General features: G+C 49.0%; 1 long non-coding RNA gene across 1 annotated transcript; it reads left to right on the forward strand.

Annotated features, from left to right (window-relative positions):
* The first annotated feature begins 447 nt into the window (after positions 1 to 447).
* LOC123813205 lies at positions 448 to 6,436 on the forward strand. The gene is made up of 3 exons (XR_006784691.1): positions 448 to 508; positions 4,255 to 4,377; positions 6,085 to 6,436. It is a non-coding gene; the product is annotated as an uncharacterized LOC123813205 (long non-coding RNA).
* Positions 6,437 to 7,134: the final 698 nt, after the last annotated feature.

A 7,134-nucleotide genomic window follows, 5' to 3' on the forward strand; every position in this document is an offset into this window, starting at 1 on the left:
TAAGACTAGGTGAAACGAACACTCACACACATTCAGTGAATCTGCCCCCAGCTAGATGCCTTGCTTTGGCAGTGCAACATAGGGTGGTTTGGGGGTTTGTTTGTTTGCTTGTTTTTTGGTAGATGTATGCCAAAAGATTATAATACAGCATGCTGTCTGCAAGGAGTGCCCCAGAGACAGGGAAGAGGGAGGGATGTATTCTGTCTGGATGATCTTTACGATTCCTTCTGGGGCTGGCATTTTTACAATATTGTGCCTCCAGGGTCTGTGCTGCTTGTTCTGGTTGGCCCAGAGGCTTCTGATTCTCAAAATAGCTGTTGGGGGCTAGATGCCTGTCGGCTGCTCTCTCTCTCACTGAACTTGATCTGGTACAGATTTTGACTTAGCGCAGCCCAGCAGGTCTGTCCTGCCCCACTCCTCCAAGTGGGAGTGGACACTCCTCCTGACCGCGAGTCTACCTTAGACATGGAGCAGAGCCTGTGAGCCTGTCACTCACCCCTCAGAGCCTGTAAGTAAGAGAGAACGGGGATGGGTCCCTGCATGGGCACCTCAGGGTTCTAGAGGAAGTGACTGCCGTTCCTCACCCAGCCTCCCAAACCCTCCGGGGGGGCTACAGGGAGGGCACCCATTCTGCTTTGGCACCTACCCTTCTTTGCCTCCTGAGATTTAGGGACTCACTGTCTCCTTCCCTGGTCTTATTTTTATTCTCCTCCTCTTTTCCTTCCTCTTCTTTCCTTTCACACTCCAAGGGCCATTTGCTGAGGATGGTTTCAGAAATAATGCAATTATTAATACTAATGAGTTGCTGGTCACAGTCTCAGACAGAGAAGTCAGGACACATGGTTTGCTAATCCTCAGCTGACCCAGGGTGAAAGGGAAACCTTTGGCCCCGAGAGCCTTCAGGCACTACTAGAATACTCTAGAAAGCCTTGACCATTCTCCCTCCCTTAACAACAACAACAAAAAATCCTATTCCACTAGGGACAAAATACCCGGAAGCAGCATTGTTAGTAGCTGTAGCCACAGGCCACCCACCCTCTGCCCTTCCTCACCTTCACATCCCCAGGGAGGCCAGAGAAAACAAAGAGTGGGGGCCCAGGGAGCCACGGGTGGGCTGGCACCAGGAAGCCGGGAAACCTGGAATGCGGAGTTCAGGAATGGGAGGGCCACCTGGCTCTACCCGCTGGGGGCTTCTTAGCAGGGAGTGATGAGGAGGAGGAACTCCTTGCTTACCCTCTGAGTATCCTCAGAAACTGGGTCCTCTCATTCCAGCCTGCAACCTAAGCTCGTGCTGCCCTACCCCACCCTACCTCGCTCACTTCATGGTAAGCCTGAGGTCATCTGATATTTTCTTAGAACTTTTAAGGGTGTCAACCACCGTCTTTCTCCCTGCCTCCTCCCCTCCTTTCCTTCCTTTTGTCCTTCTTTCCTTTCTTCCCTCTTTCCTTCCTCCTTCCTTCTTCCCTCCCTCCCTCTTTCCTTCCTTCCTTCCTACCCTCCTTCCTTCCCTCCCTCCCTTTCTCCTTCCCTCTACTTCCCTTCCCCACTAAGTGTATCCCTTTTACTGGATTGATATTATCCTTTGCTTGCCCCTCCCTGTACCTTCCTTCAGGGCTTCTGCCACAGCCCCAGCTTCTTTTCTCTGGCTCCTTCTCCTCTGTCTGACAAACAGGCAAAGAAATGCAGCCGCTTGCTGACCCCACTTTTTGCCCCGCTCCTTTGTTAACCTCCTTGTGCCACCACCCTGCCCCGAGCCCGCTTTTTCACGAGAAACCAGTGATCTACCAATAGCTTCTTTTCTTTTTTATCCTATTTCATTCCTTTGGGGCATTAAAATTTAATAAAATTTGTATTATACAAATGATAACCCCAAATAATACTTCTTATTCTAGAGTAGAAAGGGAAACGTCACCAACCCCACCCCACGCCATTCCCCAGAGGCAACCACTATACATCATTTGGTAAAACTTCCTCTGTACTGTAGCTCATGAATTTACAAATAAAAAAAATTATTGTTATTTTATTAGAGTTGTCCCAGTTTTTCCCCCCTTTGCCCTCCTCCTATGGTACAGATGTCTTTCCTTGTACGTACATGTAGATATGTATCATTGTAAAAGTGTATGGCTATAGTATAATTTATTTAGCTAATCTTTTTTTGATGGACACGGAGGTGGTTTCTACTTATTTCTTAGTTTATTAACTTATTGGTGTACTCATTCAGGCAAACATTTCATTCCCTTCACAAACAAGGCTGCCATGAACTCTTTGTATGTCCGTCTTTGCAAACTTACTCTCAGAGTACTGGTTACGGCTCATCACTCTTTCTTAACACTGCGTGCACCTCCAGCTTCTTGGTTCTCTTTGCCTCAGCAAACTTTCCTTTCCCCTGAGCATCCAATGCACGTTCACCTCTTCTTGCTTCCGTCCAAAGTCTCTCCTGAAATAATCACTTCCGACTTGCCCTTCCTGCCCAGGTCTCATGTAGAACCATCCCTGGTGCCCTAGACCAGTCTTTTCTAATGGCTTCTGCTTATGCAGCACTTACAATGCACTGGCCCACGTGCTGGAGCAGACACATATCATTCCGTCATGGAACAGTGGGGGGAGGTATGGACTCTATTGTTGTCGGCATTTTAAAGGTGATAAAAACAGAAACTTAGAAAGTTAAGGAACTTGTCCAGAGCACTCAAGTCGTTAAATGGAGGAGGAGCCAAGACTCAATCTCAGGCCTCTTGTGCTGTATAACCCATGAACTGACACAACCACCACATCACTGCGGCTTGGGCTCTGGGGCTCACGGGACCTGGCACATGTGCACATGCACCTGCCACGGCACCTACCAGATGACATCGTAGCATTTATCACAGGTCTGTGTCCTTGCACTATGCTCAGGACGGACCCTGGGTCTTTTCTTTCTGCATGTCCCACGTCGAGTACAGAACCTGTCACATCACAGGTGCTGACGTGGGCTGGAATTCATGAACCCTGTGTCTCACTAAATGAAGCACCCCAGCCCTCCTGGAACCAGGTCAAAGCCCAACTTCAGCCCTTGATAACACACGTTGAGCTTGAAGTCTGCATCCTGCTAATTGATGAAAAGAAAATACCCTCTTCCCAGGACTCTAATTAACTAAATTAGAAGAAGCTCTTCGGATTGGCAGGCCACAGCACATAATGATTCAAGACATAGGCTCTGAAGTAGGACGGCCTGTGCTCTGATTCCAGCTCTGCCACTTATTAGGCAAGTTCTTCCACTTCCACAATCCTCAGTTACCCAACCAGTAAAATGGAGCAAATGACAGTTACTTGCTAATTGCAGTATCATGAGGATTAAGTGAGGAAATTCACATGCAATGCATGGCGCAGTGCCTGCACTCAGAAGGCGCACCATGAGTGTTAGTGGCACCGTGGTCATTAGGTCCAATATTAGCCCCTCAGAGTGAAATAGATCAAGCATGCATTTCCCTTACCATTCCCCAAAACTTTGAATAGGCTGATGTTTTTTGCTTAAGTTTCAATTTCCACAAAAATTCTCTTTCTTGACCTTACTCACAAGAGAGACATTTATTGAGCACCTTGTGTTTACCAGACTCCTGCCTGGTTGATCCTGCACCTGCGGGGGAGTCTGCAGTATGGATGTTAGCATTGCCCAGCCTAGCAGCCCAGGAGAGGGTCAAACGCCCCTGCTTTTGCCATTAGAGAACTTTACTTGATTCTCTGGAAAATATGCTTGTTTTTCATCTTACACTAGTTTCTCATGAAAATCTCAAGGTTTTGTACCTTCATGTAGCAAGGTAGTTTCTGGACTGATTCATACAGGTGGCTGTGCTGACTTTGTTCTCTGAGACCAAAAAAGTCTTCCTGTATTAGCAGCTCCTGAATGTGACTTCAGGACCACCATTTGTTCTGTGGCTCTGCACATCATTCCTACCCACACCTAAGCATTAAGTGTTTAGGGGGCTCGTTGCTTTGCTTGTGTTTTGTTTCATTTTTCCAAGTACTGTATTTGGGAAGGACCCTACCCTTGATAACAGAAACCAAAACAAATGAAGAAGGGTGTTCCCCAACTTCAAATTCAAATCCCAACAACAGCAAATGACCCGGTATAAGCTTTCTAGACTTAATCTGTAGATCATTCAATTCCGGAACCATGTGTTCTCAGACAGCCACACCTACTATTTAGTTATCTGAAAAGGAGGAAACTCTTTAGTAATGCCACTCATCTCTGAAACTTGGAATTGTCTTTCCTTGCAGCTAACTTACACACCTCCTGTTGCAAACTAAGATGTCCCTTCTCCAGGCGACACACCTGTTCAGGAAATCTAGCTTCAGGGATACAGGGAGACAGACACGAAGGGGGAAAGGCTCGCTTCTCCGGTGAGTGTCTGCAGTAGGTGTGGCTTCATGTTATGCAAACACCTGGCTACGTGCCCTCAGATACCTGGCTGTCAGGGGATAGGCCTTTCTCACTGCCAAGTGCTCCTAGCCGCTTACTCGCTCGGGGTCTGCCAGGAGCACCCTTGCTCCTTGCTGCCCTGGTGCCCTGGGTTCTTTGTCAGATGCTCTGTCATCTGAGCTGCTCAGGCCACTGTGCTCAAATCAATGAAGGCTGCGGGCCAGATAGCCAAAACTCTCACCTTGAGCCCATGGTGTAGCCTTGGACAAGCCCCTTCTCTCTGGGCCTCAGTTTCCTCAACTGAGATGTAAAGAGTTTCTTCTGAGCATTTCTGAGCTGCCATTCCAGAATCCGTTGCCCAGCCAGGCCCATGACCTAGTTGTGAAGGACAGTGAGAATAGAGCCGTTGTTTGGAATTCATGGGTGGGGTGGGTGGGGCGCCTCCTAATAATGAACTTGCTGGGGATTGGAGCAACCTGTTTGTCCAAACCTCTGGTACGGCTGAATGCGGGCCGCCACTCCTTTGGCGTTGCTGCGAGGACATATGAAATGCGCTTATCAGAGACCATCAGGCTCATAAACCTGACATTTCACCGTCCAACACCATCCAGGCACCAAAAGGGATAAAAATTGCACAAGAGGTGGAGCCCACATGATGACTGAGCAAATCGTATCTCAACTCTTTCTCTTCGGAGCTCCTGGCGGAGGGTACACCCTGCTCTACCATTTCAAAAGACTTCTTAATATACTTTTCTCCCTGAGTGATTTTGTCCTCAAGAGGAACCATGTGGGAGGGCCCGTGGGGATTTTGAAAGCTTAATGCTGAGTGAGTTCTGTGCCCTAATGATTTTGAAAGCCAGTCATGCAATTAGGGGCTTGGTGGTTGGAGTCGGGGACTGGGAGTCAGGAGACCAGGGTTCCAGCCCTGTCCTTGCCACTGCCTGCCTGTGCAGCCTGGAGCAAGTTGCTCCATCTGTCTGGGCCTCAGTGTTCTCACGATGCACCTCTCTGTAGTCTCCTCCTGCCATGGCACGTGACGGCCCTCAGCCCCAAAGACAGAAATGTTCCATCTTGGGTGTAGAATGGGGCCGGGTCCACCCCAATTGCTTTGCAGCCCATTTCTTCCCTGGAGTAGAGACGTTCCTGCAGTGGGAGGTTTAACCCCCTTCCCAAGTTCCTCCTCTTGAAAGGTATCCAGGAAAGCAAGTGAGTGACATGGGAGGTTCAGGTGTGGAAGGAGCACCCCCAACTGTTGCAATAATGTCTCTTCCTCCGGTTGTCTGGTGGGAGGTACATGGCATGTTTGGGCTCCAGCATTTCATAAAGGTTAAGAGCCCTGGCTTCAGACTTTGCCTGTCTCCTTTCATACCCCAACCTCGACAATTGTGTCAGTTCATTATTCAGCAAATTTTAAATAGTGCCTATGTTTGCCAGGCACTGTGCTAAACTAAGATATCTTGCGTAGGTGGTTGCTTTTAATCCTTCGTGGCCCTGTCAAACAGGGACTAACTTTATCTCCACTTTGCAGATGAGAAAACTGGTGGGACTTACCCATGGTCGCTCAGCTAGAAAGTGGCAAACCTGGTCTACTGACTCCAAAGCCTGGCTCTCGGCCCCTGCAATCTGCTGTCACCCAAACTTTATTTTATTGAATGATCATTTAAATCCTTATTTGCTTTATTTCAAAGCTTCCGCTTCAGTGCTTCAGACGAGTCAGGGCAACTTCATGGATTCACAAGCATGTCCACTTCTGAAGGAGGAGGATGGACAGCTGACAGACACTGGACGGTGGGGTGGGGAAAGCCCTGCGGTGTGTCCGAGTCCAACAACTCAGCTTCTAGACCTGCCTGACCTGCATCAGGACGTCTGATCCTCTCTGAACCTTGCCAGCCTTGCTGTCCTTGCAAGGATATCTTAAGAATCAGTTGAGAGCATGGCTATGATAAGACCGAATAAATTAAAAACTGATGAGAGTAGCCGCACTATTATCATGGTCCTACTGCTCTGTGTCACTCACCAAGCTGCCCTGGAAGTAGTACATTGCCTTCAAGAATCTTCAGGTGCGCCATCCAATGGTGTGAACCTGGGGGTCCCATGATGAAGTGGTAGGAGTCGGGTTTTGCTCTCAAACACCCCACACTCCTTCCTGCCTGACTCACTCAGAAATGCCACGTTCTGGGATGTGTGGCGTTCTGACAGTTGGCACTGTGACATGCGGTCGGCCCAGAAAGGCTGGAATGCGGCATTCCTGAACAGATTCAGGCACGAGAAGAGAGAAGAAGAAAACACAACTTTTGTAAACAGACAGCCTGGGGTTTAGGAGAGGTGCACTTCTTTGGGAAGTCTGTGGAGGTGTAGCTACCCGTCCATCCCCGGGTCTGGTGGTCCCTCGGGGAGAGTGCATTGTGTGGCTGCAGAACCCAGCACCCCCGGGGCCTCGCACTCTCAGACCACTGATTCTAGTCGGGTTGGGTAGGGGAACCGCTTGCCTACTTAACTACTCATCCCTCCAGGGACTGAGAGGAGGTGACAGCCAAAGGGGCCGTCTGCAGTCCCCTTCATCACTGAGTTTTTCCATTTGTGCATTAATCTCTCTCCTTTCACCCAGCTGTGTGCTAAGAATGGCCCTGGGAGAGGATTTCATTTCTTTTGAGATTCCGTGTATAGGTGGGGACCAACGGGGAGAGAGAAGCAGACCCACGGGCCCAGACTTAGGACAAGAACATTTCTTTACTTGG

This window comes from Phyllostomus hastatus, unplaced genomic scaffold, assembly GCF_019186645.2.
Source record: "Phyllostomus hastatus isolate PE091 unplaced genomic scaffold, TTU_PhHast_1.1 phas_contig_150, whole genome shotgun sequence".
Taxonomy (NCBI): Eukaryota; Metazoa; Chordata; class Mammalia; order Chiroptera; family Phyllostomidae; genus Phyllostomus; species Phyllostomus hastatus.